This window comes from Loxodonta africana, chromosome 6 (assembly GCF_030014295.1).
Source record: "Loxodonta africana isolate mLoxAfr1 chromosome 6, mLoxAfr1.hap2, whole genome shotgun sequence".
In the NCBI taxonomy this organism is placed as follows: Eukaryota; Metazoa; Chordata; class Mammalia; order Proboscidea; family Elephantidae; genus Loxodonta; species Loxodonta africana.
In genome coordinates, this window is record NC_087347.1 from 107,476,653 (window position 1) to 107,501,776 (window position 25,124).

Below are 25,124 nucleotides of genomic sequence, written 5' to 3' on the forward strand. Positions count from 1 at the left end.
ATATTTGTAGAGTAAGTTTGTTGTAGTAGGGCCAAAATACAAGGAAAAATAAAACATATTTGAACAATAAGAATTAAGAGTAGTTTTATATTTATCCAGCACAAAACAATGATTATTTCAGTTTTGCTAAGACTAATAAGACGCTACTTTTTTTAATATATATGGAAATTGCGTGGCTTTTTTCCTTTTATATTCAGAACATATGCATAATTACAAAATTTGGTTATTTTCAGTAAAAATACAAAACACCAGAAGTCTTGACTTTTTTTTTTAATTCTAGATTCAAATTGAATATTCCTTAAATTACATTACTGTAATTTAAGATCACAAACTAATGCTGTGAGAAATGTGCCATTTGAAAATACCAAAATGGGCAGTCCTGTTATATTTTGAAGACTTTAAGTTTTCTTACGTATAAAGTAAAACATCCACTTTTTAAATCACCAGATTGCAGAGTGTACTGGCATAAACATTCGTTATGTGCCTTCCATCTGTTTACTTAAGTAGAGTAGGAGAAGCTGACTTGTTGGTCTTCTTATATTCTGATTTCTTGCCCTAGTTCCTCACAAAATTAGAAGAGAAGAGCCCTTGCCATGCTTTTGGTGTTTTCTGTGGTGTTTTAAAATATAACTTATTTTAGTATAAAATTTTTACAGGTATGCTAATTGTTAGCTACAGAATGCTGATGAAGTAGGAGTGTGGTAACCCGAATGAAAACCCAAACCCACTGCCATCGAGTCGATTCTGACTCATAGCAACCCTACAGGAGAGGGTAGAAGTGCCTCATAGAGTTTCCGAGGAGCACCTGGATGATTCGAACTGCCAAGCTCTTGGTTAGCAGCCGTAGTGCTTAACCACTACACCACCAGGGTATGGAGGGGTAAATATCATTCCATCCAAAAAGCCCTAACAATGTGTTTCTACTTTCTTGGAATTTGTCATGAAATAAAAATAATTTATGCTGAGTATGCCTTTGTTTAGAAAACATTTATTTCAGGAATATACATTTTAACAAATTATAATTGGGAAAAGTAAAAGAGTTTTAAGCACTGTCCAAAATTTCATACACATCAGCTGTAAAATTGTACATGTCAGTGAAAAGTAAGTGTAAGGAAATATCTAAAAGATGACTAGCAATCTGGTAGCAAGGTGTTAGATTCATTTGAGCTATTGATTAGACATAAAAATATAAAATTGTACTTTCTTTTTAAGAACTCCTCAGTTACTCTTAATTATTTACCAAATATTTAGTGAATACATACAATGTTTATGATATGGTGCTAGACCTAGGTTGGAGGTTTCTAAAAGAATTCAATTTAATAAGAGAAGAGACATTAAAAACTGCAATAAAAGACTATTATGTGTCATAAAGAAAATTTAGAGATACTGAAATGCGAATTGAGAGAGTCAATATACATTTATTTTAAATATTTAAGCTGGATTTTCAAGAATGACTAATATTGGACAGAAATGGGTGAGTGTCCTTGATATCAGAAGACACAGACAAGTATGTCATATTGGGAAAGAGTGTGTTCAAAGCAGCTACAGGACATAAGGCTCTAAGATACCCTGGTACCAGTCTATGGATGACCTTCAATTTTGCTCTACATAAACTGAACTTTTTTGATTGAGTAATAAAAGAGAAAAAAAAGATTTTTAAACTGGGGACTGTCATAATCGGATTTGTATATGCACTATTTTCACCAACCTTTTTTTTTTTTCCCATTTTTTTTTTTAATAACTTTTATTAAGCTTCAAGTGAACGTTTACAAATCCAATCAATCTGTCACATACAAGTTTACATACATCTCACTCCCTACTCCCACTTGCTCTCCCCCTCTTGAGTCAGCCCTTTCAGTCTCTCCTTTCTTGACAATTTTGCTGGCTTCCCTCTCTCTCTATCCTCCCATCCCCCCTCCAGACAAGAGTTGCCAACACAATCTCGAGTGTCCACCTGATATCATTAGCTCACTCTTCATCAGCGTCTCTCTCCCACCCGCTAACCAGTCCCTTTCATGTCTGATGAGTTGTCTTCGGGGATGGTTCCTGTCCTGTGTCAACTGAAGGTCTGGGGAGCATGGCCGCCGGGATTCCTCCAGTCTCAGTCAGACCATTAAGTTTGGTCTTTTTATGAGAATTTGGGGTCTGTATCCCACTGATCTCCTGCTCCCTCAGGGGTCCTCTGCTGTGCTCCCTGTCAGGGCAGTCATCTATTGTGGCCGGGCACCAACTAGTTCTTCTGGTCTCAGGATGATGTAGGTCTCTGGTTCATGTGGCCCTTTCTGTCTCTTGGGCTCTTAGTTGTCGTGTGGCCTTGGTGTTCTTCATTTTCCTTTGCTCCAGGTGGGTTGAGACCAATTGCTGCATCTTAGATGGCCGCTTGTTAGCATTTAAGACCCCAGACGCCACATTTCAAAGTGGGATGCAGAATGATTTCATAATAGAATTATTTTGCCAATTGACTTAGAAGTCCCCGAAAACCATGTTCCCCAGACCCCCGCACTTGCTCCGCTGACCTTTGAAGCATTCATTTTATCCTGGAAACTTCTTTGCTTTTGGTCCAGTCCAATTGAGCTGACCTTCCATGTATTGAGTGTTGTCTTTCCCTTCACCTAAAGCAGTTCTTATCTACTGATTAATCAATAAAAAACCCTCTCCCACCCTCCCTCCCTCCCCGCCTCGTAACCACAAAAGTATGTGTTCTTCTCAGGTTTACTATTTCTCAAGATCTTATAATAGTGGTCTTATACAATATTTGTCCTTTTGCCTCTGACTAATTTCGCTCAGCATAATGCCTTCCAGGTTCCTCCATGTTATGAAATGTTTCAGAGATTCGTCACTGTTCTTTGTCGATGCACAGTATTCCATTGTGTGAATATACCACAATTTATTTACCCATTCATCCAGAGATGGACACCTTGGTTGGTTCCAACTTTTTGCTATTGTAAACTGAGCTGCAATAAACATGGGTGTGCATATATCTGTTTGTATGAAGGCTCTTGTATCTCTAGGGTATATTCCTAGGAGTGGGATTTCTGGGTTGTATGGTAGTTCTATTTCTAACTGTTTAAGATAATGCCAGATGGATTTCCAAAGTGGTTGTACCATTTTACATTCCCACCAGCAGTGTATAAGAGTTCCAATCTCTCTGCAGCCTCTCCAACATTTATTCTTTTGTGTTTTTTGGATTAATGCCAGCCTTGTTGGTGTGAGATGGAATCTCATCGTAGTTTTAATTTGCATTTCTCTAATGGCTAATGATCGGGAGCATTTTCTCATGTATCTTTTGGCTGCCTGAATATCTTCTTTAGTGAAATGTGTGTTCATATCCTTTGCCCACTTCTTGATTGGGTTGTTTGTCTTTTTGTGGTTGAGTTTTGACAGAATCATGTAGATTTTAGAGATCAGGTGCTGGTCGGAGATGCCATAGCTGAAAATTTTTTCCCAGTCTGTAGGTGGTGTTTTTACTCTTTTGGTGAAGTCTTTAGATGAGCATAGGTGTTTGATTTTTAGGAGCTCCCAGTTATCAGGTTTCTCTTCATCATTTTTGGTAATGTTTTGTATTCTGTTTATACCTTGTATTAGGGCTCCTAGGGTTGTCCCAATTTTTTCCTCCATGATCTTTATCGTTTTAGTCTTTATATTTAGGTCTTTGATCCACTTGGACTTAGTTTTTGTGCATGGTGTGAGGTATGGGTCCTGTTTCATTTTTTTGCAAAGGGATATCCAGTTATGCCAGCACCATTTGTTAAAAAGGCTATCTTTTCCCCAGTTAATTGACACTGGTCCTTTGTCAAATATCAGCTGCTCATACGTGGATGGATCTATGTCTGGGTTCTCAATTCTGTTCCATTGGTCTATGTGTCTGTTGTTGTACCAATACCAGGCTGTTTTGACTACTGTGGCTGTATAGTAGGTTCTGAAGTCAGGTAGGGTGAGGCCTCCCACTTTCCTCTTCTTTTTCAGTAGTGCTTTGCTTATCCGGGGCTTCTTTCCCTTCCATATGAAATTGGTGATTTGTTTCTCTATCCCCTTAAAATATGACATTGGAATTTGGATCGGAAGTGCGTTAAATGTATAGATGGCTTTTGGTAGGATAGACATTTTTACTATGTTAAGTCTTCCTATCCATGAGCAAGGTATGTTTTTCCACTTAAGTATGTCCTTTTGAATTTCTTGTAGTAGAGCTTTGTAGTTTTCTTTGTATAGGTCTTTTACATCCTTGGTAAGATTTATTCCTAAGTATCTTATCTTCTTGGGGGCTACTATGAATGGTATTGATTTGGTTATTTCCTCTTCGGTGTTCTTTTTGTTGATGTAGAGGAATCTAAGTGATTTTTGTATGTTTATTTTATAACCTGAGACTCTGCCAAACTCTTCTATTAGTTTCAGTAGTTTTCTGGAGGATTCCTTAGGGTTTTCTGTGTATATAATCATGTCATCTGCAAATAGTGATAACTTTACTTCTTCCTTGCCAATCCGGATACCTTTTATTTCTTTGTCTAGCCTAATTGCCCTGGCTAGGACTTCTAGCACAATGTTGAATAAGAGCGGTGATAAAGGGCATCCTTGTCTGGTTCCCGTTCTCAAGGGAAATGCTTTCAGGTTCTCTCCATTTAGAGTGATATTGGCTGTTGGCTTTGCATGCCCTTTATTATGTTGAGGAATTTTCCTTCAATTCCTATTTTGGTGAGAGTTTTTATCATGAATGGGTGTTGGACTTTGTCAAATGCCTTTTCTGCATCAATTGATAAGATCATGTGGTTTTTGTCTTTTGTTTTATTTATGTGATGGATTACATTAATGGTTTTCTGATATTAAACCAGCCTTGCATACCTGGTATAAATCCCACTTGATCAGGGTGAATTATTTTTTTGATGTGTTGTTGGATTCTATTGGCTAGAATTTTGTTGAGGATTTTTGCATCAATGTTCATGAGGGATATAGGTCTATAATTTTCTTTTTTTGTAATGTCTTTACCTGGTTTAGGTATCAGGGAGATGGTGGCTTCATAGAAGGAGTTGGGTAGTATTCCGTCATTTTCTATGCTTTGGAATACCTTTAGTAGTAGTGGTGTTAACTCTTCTCTGAAAGTTTGGTAGAACTCTGCAGTGAAGCCGTCCGGGCCAGGGCTTTTTTTTTGTTGGGAGTTTTTTGATTACCGTTTCAATCTCTTTTTTTGTTATGGGTCTATTTAGTTGTTCTACTTCTGAATGTGTTAGTTTAGGTAGGTAGTGTTTTTCCAGGAATTCATCCATTTCTTCTAGGTTTTCAAATTTGTTAGAGTACAATTTTTCATAATAATCTGAAATGATTCTTTTAATTTCATTTGGTTCTGTTGTGATGGGGTCCTTCTCATTTCTTATTCGGGTTATTTGTTTCCTTTCCTGTATTTCTTTAGTCAGTCTAGCCAAGGTTTATCAATTTTGTTAATTTTTTCAAAGAATCAGCTTTTGGCTTTGTTAATTCTTTCAATTGTTTTTCTGTTCTCTAATTCATTTAGTTCAGCTCTAATTTTTATTATTTGTTTTCTTCTGGTGCCTGATGGATTCTTTTGTTGCTCACTTTCTATTTGTTCAAGTTGTAGGGACAGTTCTCTGATTTTGGCTCTTTCTTCTTTTTGTATGTGTGCATTTATTGATATAAATTGGCCTCTGAGCACTGCTTTTGCTGTGTCCCAGAGGTTTTGATAGGAAGTATTTTCATTCTCGTTGCTTTCTAAGAATTTCCTTATTCCCTCCTTGATGTCTTCTATAACCCAGTCTTTTTTCAGGAGGGTATTGTTCATTTTCCAAGTATTTGATTTCTTTTCCCTCGTTTTTCTGTTATTGATCTCTACTTTTATTGCCTTGTGGTCTGAGAAGATGCTTTGTAATATTTCGATGTTTTGGACTCTGCAAAGGTTTGTTTTATGACCTAATATGTGGTCTATTCTAGAGAATGTTCCATGTGCGCTAGAAAAAAAAGTATATTTTGCAGCAGTTGGGTGGAGAGTTCTGTATAAGTCAATGAGGTCAAGTCGGTTGATTGTTGTAATTAGATCTTCCGTGTCTCTGTTGAGCTTCTTACTAGATGTCCTGTCCTTCTCCGAAAGTGGTGTGTTGAAGTCTCCTACTATAATTGTGGAGGTATCTATCTCGCTTTTCAATTCTGTTAAAATTTGATTTATGTATCTTGCAGCCCTGTCATTGGGTGCATAAATATTTAATATGGTTATGTCTTCCTGATCAATTGTCCCTTTTATCATTATATAGTGTCTTTCTTTATCCTTTGTGGTGGATTTAAGTCTAAAGTCTATTTTGTCAGAAATTAATATTGCTACTCCTCTTCTTTTTTGCTTATTGTTTGCTTGATATACTTTTTTCCATCCTTTGAGTTTTAGTTTGTTTGTGTCTCTAAGTCTAAGGTGTGTCTCTTGTAGGCAGCATATAGATGGATCGTGTTTCTTTATCCGGTCTGTGACTCTCTGTCTCTTTATTGGTGCATTTAGTCCATTTACATTCAGGGTAATTATAGATAAATAAGTTTTTAGTGCTGTCATTTTGATGCCTTTTTATGTGTGTTGTTGACAATTTCATTTTTCCACATACTTTTTTGTGCTGAGGCGTTTTTCTTAGTAAATTGTGAGATCCTCATTTTCATAGTGCTTGACTTTATGTTAGTTGAGTTGTTACGTTTTTCTTGGTTTTTATCTTGAGTTATAGAGTTGTTATACCTTTTTGTGGTTACCTTATTATTTACCCCTATTTTTCTAAGTAAAAACCTAACTTGTATTGTTCTATATCGCCTTGTATCACTCTCCATATGGCAGTTCAATGCCTCCTGTATTTAGTCCCTCTTTTTGATTATTGTGATCTTTTACCTATTGACTTACATGATTCCCTGTTATGTGTATTTTTTTTTTTAATTAATCTTAATTTGTTTGTTTTTGTGATTTCCCTATTTGAGTTGATATCAGGACGTTCTGTTTTGTGACCTTGTGTTGCGCTGATATCTGATATTATTGGTTCTCTGACCAAACAATATCCTTTAGTATTTCTTGTAGCTTTGGTTTGGTTTTTGCAAATTCTCTAAACTTGTGTTTGTCTGTAAATATCTTAATTTCGCCTTCATATTTCAGAGAGAGTTTTGCTGGATATATGATCCTTGGCTGGCAGTTTTTCTCCTTCAGTGTTCTGTATATGTCGTCCCATTCCCTTCTTGCCTGCATGGTTTCTGCTGAGTAGTCAGAACATATTCTTATTGATTCTCCCTTGAAGGAAACCTTTCTTTTCTCCCTGGCTGCTTTTAAAATTTTCTGTTTATCTTTGGTTTTGGTGAGTTTGATGATAATATGTCTTGGTGTTTTTCTTTTTGGATCAATCTTAAATGGGGTTCGATGAGCATCTTGGATAGCTATCCTTTCATCTTTCATGATGTCAGGGAAGTTTTCTGTCAGGAGTTCTTCAACTATTTTCTCTGTGTTTTCTGTCCCCCCTCCCTGTTCTGGGACTCCAATCACCCGCAGGTTATCCTTCTTGATAGAGTCCCACATAATTCTTAGGGTTTCTTCATTTTTTTAAATTCTTTTATCTGATTTTTTTTCAGCTATGTTGGAGTTGATTCCCTGGTCCTCCAGATGTCCCAGTCTGCATTCTAATTGCTCGAGTCTGCTCCTCTGACTTCCTAGTGCGTTGTCTAATTCTGTTATTTTATTGTTAATCTTTTGGATTTCTACATGTTGTCTCTCTATGGATTCTTGCAACTTATTAATTTTTCCAGTATGTTCTTGAATAATCTTTTTGAGTTCTTCAACAGTTTTATCAGTGTGTTCCTTGGCTTTTTCTGCAGTTATCCTAATTTCATTTGTGATATCATTAAGCATTCTGTAAAGTAGTTTTTTATATTCTGTATCTGATAATTCCAAGATTGTATCTTCATTTGGGAAAGATTTTGATTCTTTTGTTTGGGGGGTTGGAGAAGCTGTCATGGTCTGCTTCTTTATGTGGTTTGATATGGATTGTTGTCTCCGAGCCATCACTGGGAAACTAGTTTTTCCAGAAAATCCACTAAAAAAAAAAATGCAGTCAGATCCCTATCAGAGTTCTCCCTCTGGCTCAGGCTATTCAGATGTTAATGAAGCCGCCTTGGGAGGGTGGGGGAGGGAACAGAGAGATAGGAGAGTAGCACCTCAGAATATAGCCAGAGTTGCTTGTCTTGCTTGTAATGACTATTATATCTGAGATTCCCGCGGGCGCGTCGCCTATGTGTGCTGGCTGTGTGGAGATTGCCCCCGGGGGCTCTGGCCCGCTGGAGTCATGGTCAGATCCTCCGCTTCCAGCCCCACGCCCAGCGTCAAGGCTCCCCTACTGGGACGGTGCACTCTCGACTCCAAAATCAGTCGCTGCCTCCCGGGGACTTCTCGTCCCTCCAGCCACGTGGCCGTGCCGCCTCCGAGAACCAGTTGGGCCTCCTCCTGGGGTTAGTTCAGATGGGCGGAGCAGCTCCCCGTGCTTGTGCCATGACCGAGTGTCCCGGCTGGGACTCTGTTCTCCCCGCTCCAATACCAGTCGCTGCCTCCCGGGGACTTCTCCTACCGGCTGCGTCCCATGCTGCCCGCGCGACCCAGCTGGGCCCCTTCCCGGGGTTAGTTCAGGGGGGTGGAGCAACTCTCCGTGTTTATGCCGTACCTGCGTCCAGTCCAAATCCCTGCAGGATGGTTCCCCCGCTCGCACGTTGCTCTTTCTGCTCCAAGACCAGTCACTGCCTCCCGGGGACTTCTCCTACCGGCTGCATCCCACACCGCCCGTGGAACCGGCTGGTCCCCCTCCCGGGGTTAGTTCAGGGGGGTGGAGCAGGTCTCTGTGCTTGTGCCGTACCTGACTGGTACGCTGGCTCCAGGCTCTGGAAACAATCGCTGCTTCCCCGTATTAGTTCGTTCTCCGTCTCTAAATCTGTGTTTGTTGTTCAGGGTTCGTAGATTGTTATGTATGTGATCGATTCACTTGTTTTTCCGTGTCTTTGTTGTAAGAGGGATCCGAGGTAGCGTCTGCCTAGTCCGCCATCTTGGCTCCGCCCCTCACCAACCTTTTATAATAAATAGATGAATTAACTCTTCAGTTAGATACATGCCAAATAAAACTTTTTTTTTTTTTTTGCTGTTAGTATCAAAGAATGCTTTAAAAAATTATTTCCAACTTTCTGTCTAATGGTGAATTAGGTGGACCTTGACGCTTTTTTTTTTTTTGGACTCTAGTTTCAAAACTGTTTTGTGATTATGAAGTTCTGTGAACCCAAATGAAGAGTAACATAGCTTGTTAAAGCAGAGTTTATAACACTGTCTGTGAAGGATTCCTGAATTTTGAACCAAATGTCATGTGCAGATTTTAGAAATCTCTCTTCCTATTTTGGCCAGAAATGAGGAAGTACAAATTCCAGCTGATGTTATAAGCACCCTACCATATGCCAAGTGGCAAAGTTTTACTGCTGGTGTAGCCATTCATTGCTCACATAGAATTGCCTTTCTTCTGCTGTGTCCATTGCTGATTACCTGGTGATCCTTTCCCACCGCCATGTCCGTCTGCTGGCTATTTGCAGGTATCCTCCTACATCCCCATGCATCTGTGGAGATTGCTTTTCCCAAAATGCAATGCATCTCACCATCACCAACCAAGTTGTAAATAAAATATACATGTGCATCTCTTTGGGAAAGGATAGAAAAATCGTTCCTATTTGTAGAGCCAAAACAAGTTTAAATATTGAACAAGCAGATCCTATAAACAACCGTTAAACGAAAGGTTGGGCACAGTGTGACTGTGAAATGCTCAATAAAGAAGTCATGACAAGCACAGAGGGCACACATTAAACTAAAAATGTCACTCTTCTTTGTTCTTAGATACTGAACAGCAATGTTGGGCATTCTATTAAACTTTAGTAATAGGGAATTGGTTTGGCTTCTAGAAACTAATAGATCTTCACCTCTTAGTATATCCTATTATAGCTGGAGGGTTAAATGCATCCAGAAATTGCCCCTTTGCTGGTCAGCTGCTTGTGTTTGGGAAGTACGGAAATGAAAGGAATGGTTAAAAAAATAATGTGCATGGGTTCCAGATTCACAATTATCCAAATAAAAGTGACAATTGGATAATGCAGTAGAATGGATGATGAGCATTTTTTTCTTTTTTGGAAATAATTATCACTTAAAAGGAGGTCTGTAAGTATCTTACTCAAATAGACCTTTCTAAAAAACAGGTTTCTTCTTCAGATTACTTTAGATTATTTACTTTACAAACTGTTAAAAAAATCTTGGTGGTTTGAAACAGTAAGGAAAAACTCTCCACTTTGACTAGCAATTACCTCAAGCTCCAAAACAAATACTTAAAAAAAAGATAAATACCAAAGAAGGTAAGATTTTTTTATAGTGGGGCACATTTAGTTCCCCCCCCCTTGAGTATTTCCAATCTTCTCAAGTTCTAAAAACATTTTAAAGTGATTTATTTCACACAACACTTTTCTCTTAAGGAGCCTGCACCTAAAAAAATGACAAGTTGTATGAATATACTTTGTATACGTGTATAACACTATATCTCCTTTAAGTAGATTAATATAATTTAAAATTTTAAATGCATAAGATGTAATAAAGAACCTATTCAGACAAAGAGGATAGAAGTAGCTCAGTTCTAAAAAGGGCTAAGAAAACTTATATTTTAAAAAATTAACTTTAAAAGATGGACTGTTGTTTTATATGAGAATGGTCTCAGCTCTATGCTTCCTTATATAGAACAAGTCCAGAATATCTCTATTGTAGCTAATGTTGTCTTTTATTTTGCTATCACATTTCTAACTAATGCCAGTAATGAGACTTTTCTATATTTTGATATATTGTTTTATAATTCAAAATAAAAGTGCAATTGTGTTATAAATAGCCTATTTTTCAGCATCCATTATCTAATGTAACATTATCTAAATAATTCTCTTAATATCAGTTAATTTGCATGCTTTATTTGCCCAAACTGTCTGTTTTTGGAAGTACTTATAAGATGACTTAAAAATGCAGGATTAAAAAGACTAGGTATTTCAATGTTTAACATTTTACATCACTTCTTTTATTAAGTGAACAAATTTAAGAGCATATTATATATTTATATACTTGTGTATTCGAGTATACCCAATGTTTCTTATTCTCTCATTAAATCATCCTAGACTTTCCTTCCTATACAGTGAATCAAATGGATATTTTAATATGCTTACTGTAACATATGTCGATGCTATGAATACCTGCTGCTCCTCCTGCCAGGGAGTTGTCCTTGTTTGAACATCCTTCTGATGCTTTTGTTTCCAGCCAACCTGAATTCTGCTATATTGATTATGCACTTTGGCACTGGGGTCATACTGATTCAGTTACATCACCTTAACATTACCTGAAGCATATTTTTTTCTTTTTGACTTGGGCTTTCTGTAATAAGAAAAAAGTATTACTGGGGAAGCAATGAACCCACAGTGAGGAATAAATTACTTATTAATTCAGTAACAGTTACATTTATACCCTTGTCTATAGACCTTCATACATAGTATTGCACACAATTATCAATTTGCATATAATATTCAAGCCTGCAGGTTTTGGTGCAACTTCCAGCCTAAGATGGAGTAGGAAGAAAGGTCTGGTGATCTACGTCCAAATATCAGACAAAGTAAACCCTATAGATGACAATGGTCCAATCCCATTGTGCATGGGATTGCCATGAATCAGAAGCCAACTTGATGGCAGCTAACAACAACAACAAGGTCTTCAACAAAATTCTGGCATTGACTTCCATTACCCAGTAGTGTGAAGGTCTTAGATTAGGGACAAACTATTGCAATTGTGGTCCTGATTTAGATAATTGTCCTCTTTGTTCCCCTTTCTCCTCCATAGGTTCTTTTTCTGTGCCCCATATTGGGCCACAAGATTCTAGTTTAGAAGGGTGACTTTTTCTTATCAGAGCCAAAGTAGTAATGATCATTAAATGCTTGCCTTCTACGATTGCTCAAAATTTAGTCCATATAGTTTAGTAGCTTTAAACATTGATTACACAAACTTTGTCAAATGCATTTATTCCTATTGATATTTTCCCGTTTCTGTTTGCTATGTGCCTAAATTCTGTCACAGTAGGAAGAATTGTAAGTATGTCTCTCATTTGAATATCAATGTGCTTTGCTTTCATTTTCTGTAAAATTTCTGAGTCATACTTGCATAAAAGACCACCTCTGGTATTTATAAGAAAGCCTGTGGTGGTCATTATGGAATGGGATTTTATGAACCATTCTGGATTACACAAGCAATTAATTATTTTTTAGACTGAGTTTTAACTGGAAGACTCTTCTCTGATACCTGTACTTCCTTCATCTCTAGTTTGACTTTTGAAGACCTTCCAAGATTCAACCTTTTGAGATAAAAACTATCAACCTGGCCACTCTATCTCCGGCTCTTTAAAGATATATGGATTTTACATCTGCTTCCCCCAAATAGTTACTTATCAATCATTCCCAAATCTTGGTAAAATCAAAGAGCACATGTTCCAACTATACTTGGGACAAATGGTAACTTCATAGACACTGTTCAGTGAGTTGATCTATATAAAGCACTAAGCAATGCTGGGCAAATGGTAAGTGCTCAATAAATCTTAGATAATAATTTTTTTAATAATATTATATTTATTATTTCTGAAGCTGGCAATAGGGAATGGAATACTGTGGATCTCTCTTTTAATTGATGAAGATAGTAAAGACATGACCCTAATACTACGTAGAACTTTTTCCTAGAAAAATCATGTCTAAATTAGTAATAATCTGTCAATTGTGCTAGTACCAAGGAAATTTTGTCATGGTGTTCTGAAAGACAAATTTTACAAATAATAACAATAAATCATTAAAATGATGCCTAAAGAATATTTACAAAATCAGATGAAGAATGGATATGCTTTCACCTACCTACACCAAAATATTTACTTCTTATTCTAATTTCTAATTTTCTAAATTTGTCATGTTTGTAAACCTTTTTACATTTTTCTATTTACAAAGATAAAAATGGTTATAATTTATAGACATATATACCTAATATTTGGAGCCCTGGTGATGCAATGGTTCAGAGTTAGCTGCTAACCAAAAGATTGGCTGTTCGAATCCACAGCCACTCCTTGGAAACCCTAGGGGGCAGTTCTACGCTGTCCTATAAGGTCTCTATGAGTCAGAATCAACTTGATGGCAATGGATATGGATATGCCTAATAAATGAAATAAGCAGAATATATACTTTTTACACTTTGAAATGTTTTTAAATTCATCATATAGCATAATATTATGCAATAATGGCATGTATCCTTGTTATATTCCTGTCTTATTGTGTTAAAATTGTGTGTGTGTGTTGTTGACCTTCCAAATATAAACAGCGATCTATAATCCAGAGTTCAGGAGTGTGCTTGCTAAATAGTTCTGTATTATTATCACAAAATTAAATCTGAATGAAGGAAACATACATGGTCAACAGTTTTACCAGAAAGAGATAAGTAGCAAGAACTTTGTCACTTTAATCTGAAGAGCCTTTTATTTTTAACTCAAGTCTATATGGGTTTTTTTTATATGTAGCCAAAACTCTTATCACAGTGGACAGTTTAGTTTATACACAATTCAGGGTGTTAATATTCTGTAACAAAGGACCAGTATCTGAGACCTCACACAATTTAATATTGCTTAATTTGAAACTAATTCAGACAAAGAAGTACAGAAAACTAAAGTGGAACTACTTTGTGTCAATGGCATAATGATAATTTATATTTTATTGCATCTGCAGCTATGAAAGTATGTGATTCTTGATGAATGTTTAATTTTGAGGATAGTTGCATTGCTTCAAAGTTTGCTAAGTTATTTTGAATTTTACATAAAATGATCCTGCATTTAAATAGCCTTCTTAAATCTTAAACCAAAAATATCACTGGTATCTTCTTAAAACCAAATAATAGTTTAGCTTAAACCAAAAAACCAAATCCACTGCCATCAAGTTGATTCTGACTCATAGCGACCCTATCGGACAGGGTAAGACTGCCCTACAGGGTTTCCAAAGAGCACATGGTGGATTCGAACTGCTGACCTTTTGGTTAGCAGCTATAGCTCTTAAATCCTATACCACCAGGGCTTCCAATAGTTCAGCTTATCTAGTAAAAAAAAAAAAGAAAAAAAAACACTTTTTTTTAAAATAGTTTAGCTTAAAAAAAAATGTCTGTCTTGAGCATTATGCTCTTTCAAGAATATCTATCTGCAATCAAATTGACAACAGCAACTAGAAAGATTAGATGAAATCTTAAAAACCAAAAACTGAACCCATTGCTGTCGAGTCAATTCGGACTCATAGTGACCCTTAAAAAAAACAAAACAAAACACCAAACCTGTTGCTGTCCAGTCGATTCCAACTCACAGCGACCCTATAGGATAGAGTAGAACTTCCGGATAGAGTTTCTAAGGAGCGCCGGGCAGATTCCAACTGCGGACTCTTTGGTTAGCAGCCGTAGCACTTAGCCACTGTGCCCCCAGGGTCTCCACAGTGACCCTTAGGGGGCAGCAGTTTTACGTGAATGAGGGAAGAATAACTCAGAAAAGTAGAGTGAGAATGTTTGCACAACTTGAAGAACGTAATCAATTTCACTGAATTGCACATGTAGTAACTGTTGAATTGGTATGTGTTTGCTGTGTATAGTCTCAACAATAAGAAAATGAATAAAATAAAAAAATGCAATCTCCTACCTATCCCCACACCTTTTCCTCCCTCCCATTCCTCTCTGAGTTCTTCTGTTCCCTGTTTCCATCTCCATCATATCCCGCTATCCTTATCATCACAATTTCATTATGGTGGAAAGAATATAAACCAGAACGAGCCTAAGGGAGAGACTCATGGAGTGAGGTGTGGGAGGACCCTAACATGGATAATCTTCTTTTTCCTTTTTCTGTGGTGTCAGGGTGCTTCATGCTTCTAGCACATCTATCCATGAATATTATGTCAATCGGGGAAGCTAACAATGTAGTGGATAAAAGAAATAAATTAACTTGCTAACCAGCTTCTGGTTAGATTTGGCCAGTGGGGCAGCAGATTAGATGTCAGGAAGATCAGAGGGCAAAAGGGAGAAAGAAGCCAGGGTATTTCTCCTCCTTTCTTCATCAGATAGCCACATCTGCAGTGATTTTATCTTTTCCATGGCTCCATCCAACTACTCACTGCTTCCTCACAGTCCAGCTTCTACCAGGAAACCCATCATGGTTTCAGCTTTTGCCTGAAGGCCTCAGCTCCTTAGCGCCATCAATATTGCTTTCTCTATTTTATCCCTCCAGCCCTCAGAGTGATAAGATAGTGCCTTCCTGCAGCTACTAATTATAAGGTTGTTTCACCTTCCCTGCTCACACTTTTAGTTTGTCTACAACTTTGAAATTTATTGTATTAAATAAATACTCAGGATTCTCGCTCTAAATATTTTGGAATTGGAGATAGGAGTATTGCCTGTTTCTATAACTTTAGTTTTGTTTTTTAATGGCATAAGTTGATACCGTATACAGAGCTATAAAACAGCGTGATCTGAAGAGGAGAAGTCATTGAAATATTCTCTATATAATTGTGCCTTTGAAGAAAGACCCTGGAAGATTGCTTTTTCTCAAAATCTTTTTTTTTTTTTTTTAATTAGCAAAGAATGACTTGGGACTTTGAATTTTGCACATAGACCAGAATTACAATAATACTATTAAAGATTTTTTTTCATTTTCTTGTTCGGTTAGAAAATATTTTCTAGCTGCTAATTTGGTTTGTAGAGCTAATACATACATACATATATATGCATAAACATGTTCATGGGATATGCATATGCTAATTACATTTCGATGATAAAAATATTTTCAAGTTTAGTGAAATCACTCATTCATTACCTGTGTGGGTACAATTTAAGATTGCTTTCAGGTACAAGTAACAAGATACCCATTAAAACTCTCTGAAACAATAAAGGCATTTGTCACTTCTCCAGCATAGTGATTCTGAATGCAGGGCAGTTTTAGGGTTTATTAAATGGCTTATCTCCTAACTTCCTTAATATAATGGCTTGTTCCTTAGGTATGGTTCCTTATAGTTATAAGATGGTGGTTATAGTTTCATGATTCACGTTTTGAAACAAAATAAGCAGTCAAAGAAAAGAGATGTTTCCTCTCAAAGTCTCTTTTTATTAGGAATGAAAAAGCTTTACCAAATGTTAACACAGATTTCCCACCATGTCTCATTGTTCAGAATTGGGCCAAATGGTCATTTCATATTATGCCAGCAATAAAAGGGAGGCTGGTGAAGCATATAGGAGATGGGTTCTAAGAAAAAAGAAGCATTGGGTGGGATGTAGAACAAAGATGTAGCTGTTAGGTTGGCAACCAAGACTGTCTGGGACTTTGCATCCCTTTGACCAACTTCTACATACAGACATATCTATAACATGAAACATATTCACCACGTTGTCAAAGTGAGAAAAATTAAAAGCCTCATTAAAAGCCTCATCCTGCTTTGGTCAAGGTTTTTACTTGAAAGCCACTTAATCCAATTCTGTTTAATTTAAACAGAAATTTGATTTATGAAAAGTACACTTGATAGTACCTAGCATCTCTAAGAGGATCAGAGAATCGTACTTGGAGTTCATGAAGCCTAGAGTAATTCCTCAGATCATACCACAAAACTAGTCCAGTGAAGACTTGTCGCTGTTGCCACTGTGTGCAGACACACGCATCTTGAACCACCAGCACAATAATCTGCTTTCTGCCAATCAGATGGCTGACATTATTATTTTTTTTGGAAGCTAGATGTATCTGTCTCTTCTGCCAACATCATCTCCAAAATGGAGCTCAGGCTTTTCCTGATTCTTCACATAACTAATTTCTGATCCTAAGTCTGAGACGAGTAGACCTAAATGGCAGCACCTAGGTCACGTGTTTATGATCTGCTACAGAGATTGGACAAATGCATAGTTGCTTAATATGAGGAGAGCTCTTTCTGATAACGTGGAGAATGATTTGAACACAGGAAAAGAAATCGGAATATAAACAGCTAAAAAATGTGACAGATATCTACTATTGTGCTCCTGAGAAAATAATCTGAATGAAATATGAATAGAATCTAAGAAATCATGGTGATATTCAAGATTAGTTAATATTATGACTATATCCTTTAAAATCTGTATCAATTAGCACTTCAGGAAAAATTCTAGGATATAGTATACTTTTTATAATGGTAAAAATATAATTTTATAATGGGAGGTACTAGGAATTATATTTTTATTTCCTCATTAATTTGAATTCTAGCCTGATGTTTAAGCTTTAATTTATCTTGCATGCACGAAATTAGTTTATGGCCATGCACTAATCTGTAGTTTGTTGCATTACTAACATTATTCTGCCATCTCGCCATTAAACCCAATTAAAAATGTAACAATTCTTAAAAAATGTTATATTTAGAAAATAAACTGTTAGTATGAAAAAAAAAAAAACATTCTTATAGATGGCAAATTGATAGATGATTACAAACCAATTTTATTGACCTTTTCAATTCATTTAACGCATGGTGGTGTTTTGTCTAAACATACAATACTTTAATAAAACACACAAATATGAAACAAATTATTTACCAGATTACCAGACATCAGTGATCATCCTTACCAATAAATAAGATTCCACTGAGACTTTGTGATAGGTATTGATCATCCCCAGAAGGCATTCCAACAGTAAGAGGAAAATGAGTTTTAAAAAGTTCTATTTTTGTATTTTGCTAAGAGTGATTAAATACAGAACACAGCTAGACTCTGCTAATTCAGTTCTTAGTGTTTTTATTAAAGACTTCTATAGAATTAATGTTATAAATGACCCAAGTATTTTCTAAGATTATTTTATAGGTTTCCAGCTTTCCACTTAAGAAATATTTTCAACATTTTCTTTTTCAGAGTGGCAGGGTTGGTTACATACTACTTGAGTGGAAGCTGTTCCTTCTGAGATAGTAATTATTGCTACAGGATTGTTCTGTAGTATTGTTTCATTCCCTGAAGTACATGTTTCCAATTCTCTCATGTTCCTGTAGTATCACCTTTTTTTTTCCTCTAGTTGTTTCAGGAAATAATGCTAGTAAAGCAACCTGTATGAAAACACAACTCCTAGTTCTGTAAAAATACCTATATTCTAGTGTACTGAGGTATTAACAAGTTTTGTTGTTGTCCTGATTTTATTTTAATTAATTAAATTTTTAAAGAACCCTGAAAAGATTCTTTTGTTGCTGTATAAAAACAAAGAAACCCGTTGCCACCTAATGCTTTTTATATAAATACTCAGTAGTACTTTTATGTTCCGTATAAAAAAAAAAAAAATTTTTTTTTAAAAAAGATGTAGGCTTGGGCAGTAAACTTATTTAAGTGTTGTCCCACTGACATCCTAAGTAGTGAATTCCACTTAACTTTTCCCAGATAACTGCATCTCTGCTCTGGTTTAATACCATCTCTAAAGGTATCTTAGACATACTCCTCTCCAAAAAACTATTTTCATGTGACCTGATTAGAAAAAGATGAAAATAATATGATTTAACTGATATCTTTAATTACAAATTGCTTCCTGAGATTCATTAATTTTTTTTTTTTCTTTTTAACTTTGATGTCCTCAGAATTCATGATGCTATGCTAGAAAGGCTCATAGTGACCCTGTAGAATAGAGTAGAATTGCCCCCATAGGGTTTCCAAAGCTGTAAATCTTTACAGGAGCAGATTGCTACATCTTTCTCCCACAGAGTGGTTGGTGGATTTGAACCGCCAACTTTTCAGTCAGCAGTTGAGCGCTTTAACCACTGTGCCACCAGGACTGCCATGAGTTGGAATCCACTGGAAAACAGTGGGTTTTTATACTAGAAAAAATAACGATGATTTGAAAGGAGTTATATGATAATTTTCTTTATATTCAGATTTAGAATCTTGAGCATTTATGGTACTCAATTGATAAAGGGAAGTAAAAGAAAGATTGTACGATTTACTCATATTCATAATAATTGGTATTTCTGGAATTAAACTAAAATATTCTATTTCCAGTGGCTTTTTCCTTTATATCATTCTTTAGTAAGTTAGGAAACCCTGGTGGCATAGTGGTTAAGAGCTTTGGCTGCTAACCAAAAGGTCAGCAGTTTGAATCCACCAGGCCCTCCTTGGAAACCTTATGGGGCAGTTCTACTCTGTCCTATAGAGTTGCTATGAGTAGAAATTGACTCGACGGCAATGGGTTTGGTTTTTTTGGTTAGTGAGTTAGGCATGAGTTTCTGGTCTATGATATTATCTAGGAATACTTTTTTTTTTTTTTTTTGTAGTTCCCTATGCCTAGAGTTAAGGGCAATCAGAACATATTCATTGAATTGAATGAAAATCTGGACTAATGCTAAAAAGCAAATTGAATGAAGACACCTAGGATCTAAGACTTTTCTCTCAATGAAATAAGGAGTATTGAGATCAAATAAGAGCCACCTAATCACAGAGTTTGATTGAAGAGTTTAATTATCTCTCATTTCAGATTCCTATACATGTTGGGTGATTCTCTTTGGGGCTTTCATTTAAGTCATTACTTGGAGATGACCCAGACACCTCACATCATAAATAATTGGTCTTTTAAGCCATGGTGGAAGGGCAAGAGTGAAGATAATACAATGAAGTTAATGGCCATTCCTGGATATAGCATATATCACTCTCTCCAGACTGCACTGTCCAGAATCCAGTTATATGGCCCCCCCAAACTAATTATATATATAGTCTTGCTACCAAGAAGAAAATAAAATAGTATGTTTGTTTTTATCACACTTGGCTAATAGAGTGATTTAAAAAATCACGCTTTCTTTATGATCTATAACCAGCCTATTTGCTTATATGATAATAAAGAATACTGATTGACCTAGAAAAATACTGATACTATCTCTGATGATTACATATAATTGAAACTTTGAAGAGGTTTATAAATTTTAATCATGTTAAATAAAAGTACAATAAACTGTTTTTTTAACTCCCAAAGTTACAGCCATTCTGCTCTCCTCTTACTGTTATTTAGGCTGTACCTCAGTTACTATGGTTATCGGGAAACCAAATTTTCTAGTAAAAATTATACAATGACATGACCGAGGCTACAATACTTCTATTTTAATAAATGTCTGTTAATTTTACCCTAGTGTAAAATGTCATAACCATTATTATATAGGGTAAAATCACCTGACTCAATAGTGATGTATGACTTTTTATCATTTTTTTGTAAGCAGCTGCTTAAATATTTGATTAATTTTGAATCAATTAACCAGGGGTATGTTCCAAATCATAATGAGGAAGTAAAAGCCCTCAGCTGAAAAGAATACCATTTTTTTTCCCTAGGACATAAACTGGCGCTTAAAATATAACGCCATGATTATAAATAAATTCCATGACATATTTGTATTCATAAGTATTGACTATCATAGAACACAATAGTATCCCAGTGATTAAAAATATGGACAGACATTTCCAAGTGCTCTAATTACAAGTATGGCAAAGTGAAAAAAGAAAATTAATACAAAAGTGAACCAAGAATTTAGTAACTGATCTCCTTACCTGGATTTTTTCAATTCTATTCAATTTTTTTTTTTTCACAAAGCATCCAAAATAATCTTTCTAAAGTGCAAAATTATTAGATTACTCCCCTCTTTGCTCACCCTAAATCTCAAAAGCGTTAACATGCCTTCTAAATCCCATTATGATCCCTGTCTTGCTTACCTCTTACCTGAGATGGGTTAGATTCCTAACACGTAACACACTTGACTGCTGTAGTGATAAAATTGTTGATAAAATGGGCATACATTAGAATTAAAAACACACTTGTCATTTTATAATAAATTTACGTAAGTCACACAAACGACATTTAATATCATCCTATCTTGGAAAGGAGTAAACTCATTATGTCATACTATTTTAACCTCCTTTAAGATGGCTCAATACAGCAAAATGACTAAATCTGTACTTCTCACAAACTATGTAAGGTCATTATGAAGGTTATGCTGCATTGCTCATTTATAACTTACCACAGAAAATTAAAATATATATGTATGGATTATTTAATGAATATTTTCAAGAAGGAAACTGTATAAAATATGACGTGATTAAGCAAGTACAAAGTATGTTATACCAGGACTTGGTTTTTCTAAGATTACCTGCTTTGTATTATAAAAAGATTTTCAATCTGACAGAACACTGAAGAAGTGATGAAAGCCATAAGCTCCTCGCAAAGTATGAATGATGTGATGATTCCAATTCATTCCAAATTTAATATTTAAATTGGAGCTTTTGAAGCCTTTACCAAAATAGACTTGTTCCTCTGATTTTTTGATTCTGAGTCAGTTGAAAAGACCAGCACAACTCAGAACTCTTAAGACCTATAAGTGGTCACCCAGAATTCAGAGAATAATGTCGGTCCAGGGCAGACAAATGTGAACTCTGGCAAGTTCTCAGTATAGGCCAAATTTTCTTGCATACCATCCCTTTGAATAAGCTTTACTGTTCTTAGAAACCTTCTCCTCAGGATCTTCTCTTCCATCTTTTCGCTGCCCTCCCGGCATATCATATACCCTCACTTGGTAACACAACCCCAGCCTTCTGTATTCTCATATTTGCCCCTTTGATAATCCAAATTTTACCATTTTACTATAAGGTTTTTCCTTTCATTCAAATTTATCATTGTACTTTCTTTATAATTTACAATTTTACTTTCTTTAAACAACCATCACATTTCCCACAATAACACTCTGATAACTATTAAGAAGAAATTGAGGGAAGAACCCACAACATGTCTTCATGAGATGTATCTTAACCCCCCCTTCCACAATGACCCCCTGCCTCAGAAAGTCATAATTTAAATAGAGTGCATTTAACTTATACTTGCTGGAATCTCTAAATAGTTGTGTTTTAGACAACGTTAAAGAAGGCATTTCTGGTATCAGGACAACCGCTCACACAGGTATATCTTGGATAAAAACTTGCCTATAGGGTCCTTTTTCCTAAGATAGTCATTCTGATCCAAAGGAAAAGGGATAGTGTTTATATCAAAATCACCTGTAGGGCTCTATTAAACTGCAGGGTTTCAAGGTTTACCTTTATCACTCTCCCGGGATTAAGAATTCCCCCTCTCTACTTTGTTAAAAATCATTTTTTAAAACATGTCTTCATTAGTTTGTTTTCTCCTTCTGCTTAAAAAGTCTTAGCTCCGCTAATTGACTAAGCTGGTTTTTAAACAGAGGCTTTTGAGATAGTGGCACAATGCTCTGGCACACACATGCATGTGTGTGTGTGTTCCTTTGTACCCAGAGATATCATACTAACAGAGGGGTCAGTGCAGGTGTGACTATTTGTATTTATTAATGATTTAATATTATTATTGGTCAAGAAATGCCTAAATCTTTGATGTTTCCCTATAAAGACGGTCCAGACCATTGGGACAATCATATAATTTGATGTATTTAAAACAAGGTTAGTAAAATAGTAAAGCACTCACAGATGACCTTCAAGGCATAGATCTTTCACTTAACTGTGCTCTAATGTTTTTTGTTTTTTTTTTTTAAAGTTCTGATGAATCATCCAAATAGTTACTACAAAAAACAAAATATTAAAATTCCTGTCCTGCCTATTTCTTCAGACAATTTTTGCTATGTATCACAATGGTTTTACCTACAAATTTTAGACAATTAATATTTTACCATTGTATTGTCTGGGACCCTTTTGCTTTGAAATCTAACTTACTAAATACAAGTTAGAATAATTCTGTGCTTAGAGAACAGGCTATTTTAATATTATAAAGAAATCAAACCCTATTTCCAGTATGCATTTCAAAATCTATTTGGAGAGGCGGGGCCAAGATGGCGGACTAGGTGGACGCTACCGCGGATCCCTCTTGCAACAAAGACTCGGAAAAACAAGTGAATCGATCACATACATAACAATCAACGAACCCTGAACAACAAACACAGATTTAGAGACGGAGAATGAACAAATACGGGGAGACAGCAGTTGTTTTCAGAGCCTGGAGCCAGCATACCAGTCAGGTGACCTTCGGCGCCCGATTTGGGGCAGAGCCCAGGGGGGCAGATGGCACAAACAAGGGGCCCAGCCCTGGCCCCCGAACTCATTCCAGGAGGGGGCCCAGCTGGTTCCCGCGAGTGGCGTGGCGGCGCAGCCAGTGGGAGAAGTCCCCAGGAGGCAGTGACTGGTCTTGGAGAGGGGAGAGCAGCGTCCCAGCCGGGGAACCGTCCCGCCGGGATTTTGGCAGGTGGCGGGCACGGCGTAAGTGCAGGGAGCGGCTCCACTCTGCTGAACTGACCCCGGGGGGTGCCCAGCCAGTTCGCGCAGGCGGCGTGGTGAGGCAGCAGGTGGGAGAAGTCCCCGGGAGACAGTGACTGGTCTTGGAGCGGGGAGAGCAGCGTCCCAGCCTGGGAACCATCCCACCGGAATTTTTACTGAGCACAGGCACAGCATAGGCATGGCGAGCTGCTCCATCCCCCTGAACAAGCCCGGGGGGAGCCCAGCCAGTTCGCGTGGGTGGCGTGGCGACGCGGCCGGCGGGGGAGGTCCCCCGGGGGCTGCGACTGGTCTTGGAGGGGGGAGAGCGGCATCCCAGCCGGGACGCGCGGTAGCGGCGCAGGTGCGGGGAGCTGCTCCGCTCGCCTGAGCTGACCCGGGGGGCCCAGCCGGTTCGCGGGGGCAGCGTGGCGACGCGGCTGATGGGACCAGGAGTCACCGGGAGGCAGCAACTGATTTTGCAGTCGGGAGTGCACCATCCCAGTAGGGCAACCTTGACGTTGGGCGTGGGGCTGGCAGCGGAGGATCTGACCGTGACTCCAGTGGGCCAGACCCCCCGGGGGCAATCTCCACACAGCCAGCACACATAGGCCACGCGCCCCACGGAAATCTCAGATATAATAGTCATTCCAAGCAAGACAAGCAACTCTGGCTATATTCTGAGGTGCTACTCTCCTATCTCTCTGATCCGTCCCCCACCCTCCCCAGGCGGCTTCATTAACATCCGAATAGCCTGAGCCAGAGGGAGATCTCTGATAGGGATCTGACTGCATTTTTTTTTTAGCGGATTTTCTGGAAAAACTAGTTTCCCAGTGATGGCTCAGAGACAGCAGTCCATATCAAACCACATAAAGAAGCAGACCATGACAGCTTCTACAACCCCCCAAACAAAAGAATCAAAATCTTTCCCAAATGAAGATACAATCCTGGAATTATCAGATACAGAATATAAAAAACTAATTTACAGAATGCTTCAAGACATCACAAACAAAATAAGGCAAACTGCAGAAAAAGCCAAGGAACACACTGATAAAACTGTTGAAGAACTCAAAAAGATTATTCAAGAACATACTGGAAAAATTAATAAGTTGCAAGAATCCATAGAGAGACAGCATGTAGAAATCCAAAAGATTAACAATAAAATTACAGAATTAGACAACACACTAGGAAGTCAGAGGAGCAGACTCGAGCAATTAGAATGCAGACTGGGACATCTGGAGGACCAGGGAATCAACTCCAACATAGCTGAAAAAAAATCAGATAAAAGAATTAAAAAAAATGAAGAAACCCTAAGAATCATGTGGGACTCTATCAAGAAGGATAACTTGTGAGTGATTGGAGTCCCAGAACAGGGAGGGGGGACAGAAAACACAGAGAAAATAGTTGAAGAACTCCTGACAGAAAACTTCCCTGACATCATGAAAGATGAAAGGATAGCTATCCAAGATGCTCATCGAACCCCATTTAAGATTGATCCAAAAAGAAAAACACCAAGACATATTATCATCAAACTCGCCAAAACCAAAGATAAACAGAAAATTTTAAAAGCAGCCAGGGAGAAAAGAAAGGTTTCCTTCAAGGGAGAATCAATAAGAATAAGTTCAGACTACTCAGCAGAAACCATGCAGGCAAGAAGGGAATGGGACGACATATACAGAACACTGAAGCAGAAAAACTGCCAACCAAGGATCATATATCCAGCAAAACTCTCTCTGAAATATGAAGGCGAAATTAAGATATTTACAGATAAACACAAGTTTAGAGAATTTGCAAA

At 37.3% G+C, this 25,124-nt stretch overlaps 1 protein-coding gene across 1 annotated transcript in view; it reads left to right on the top strand.

Annotated features, from left to right (window-relative positions):
• The window catches only part of LRP1B (LDL receptor related protein 1B), a 1,749,164-nt gene that overhangs the window by 484,917 nt on the left and 1,239,123 nt on the right, over positions 1–25,124 (top strand). The window lies entirely within an intron of this gene.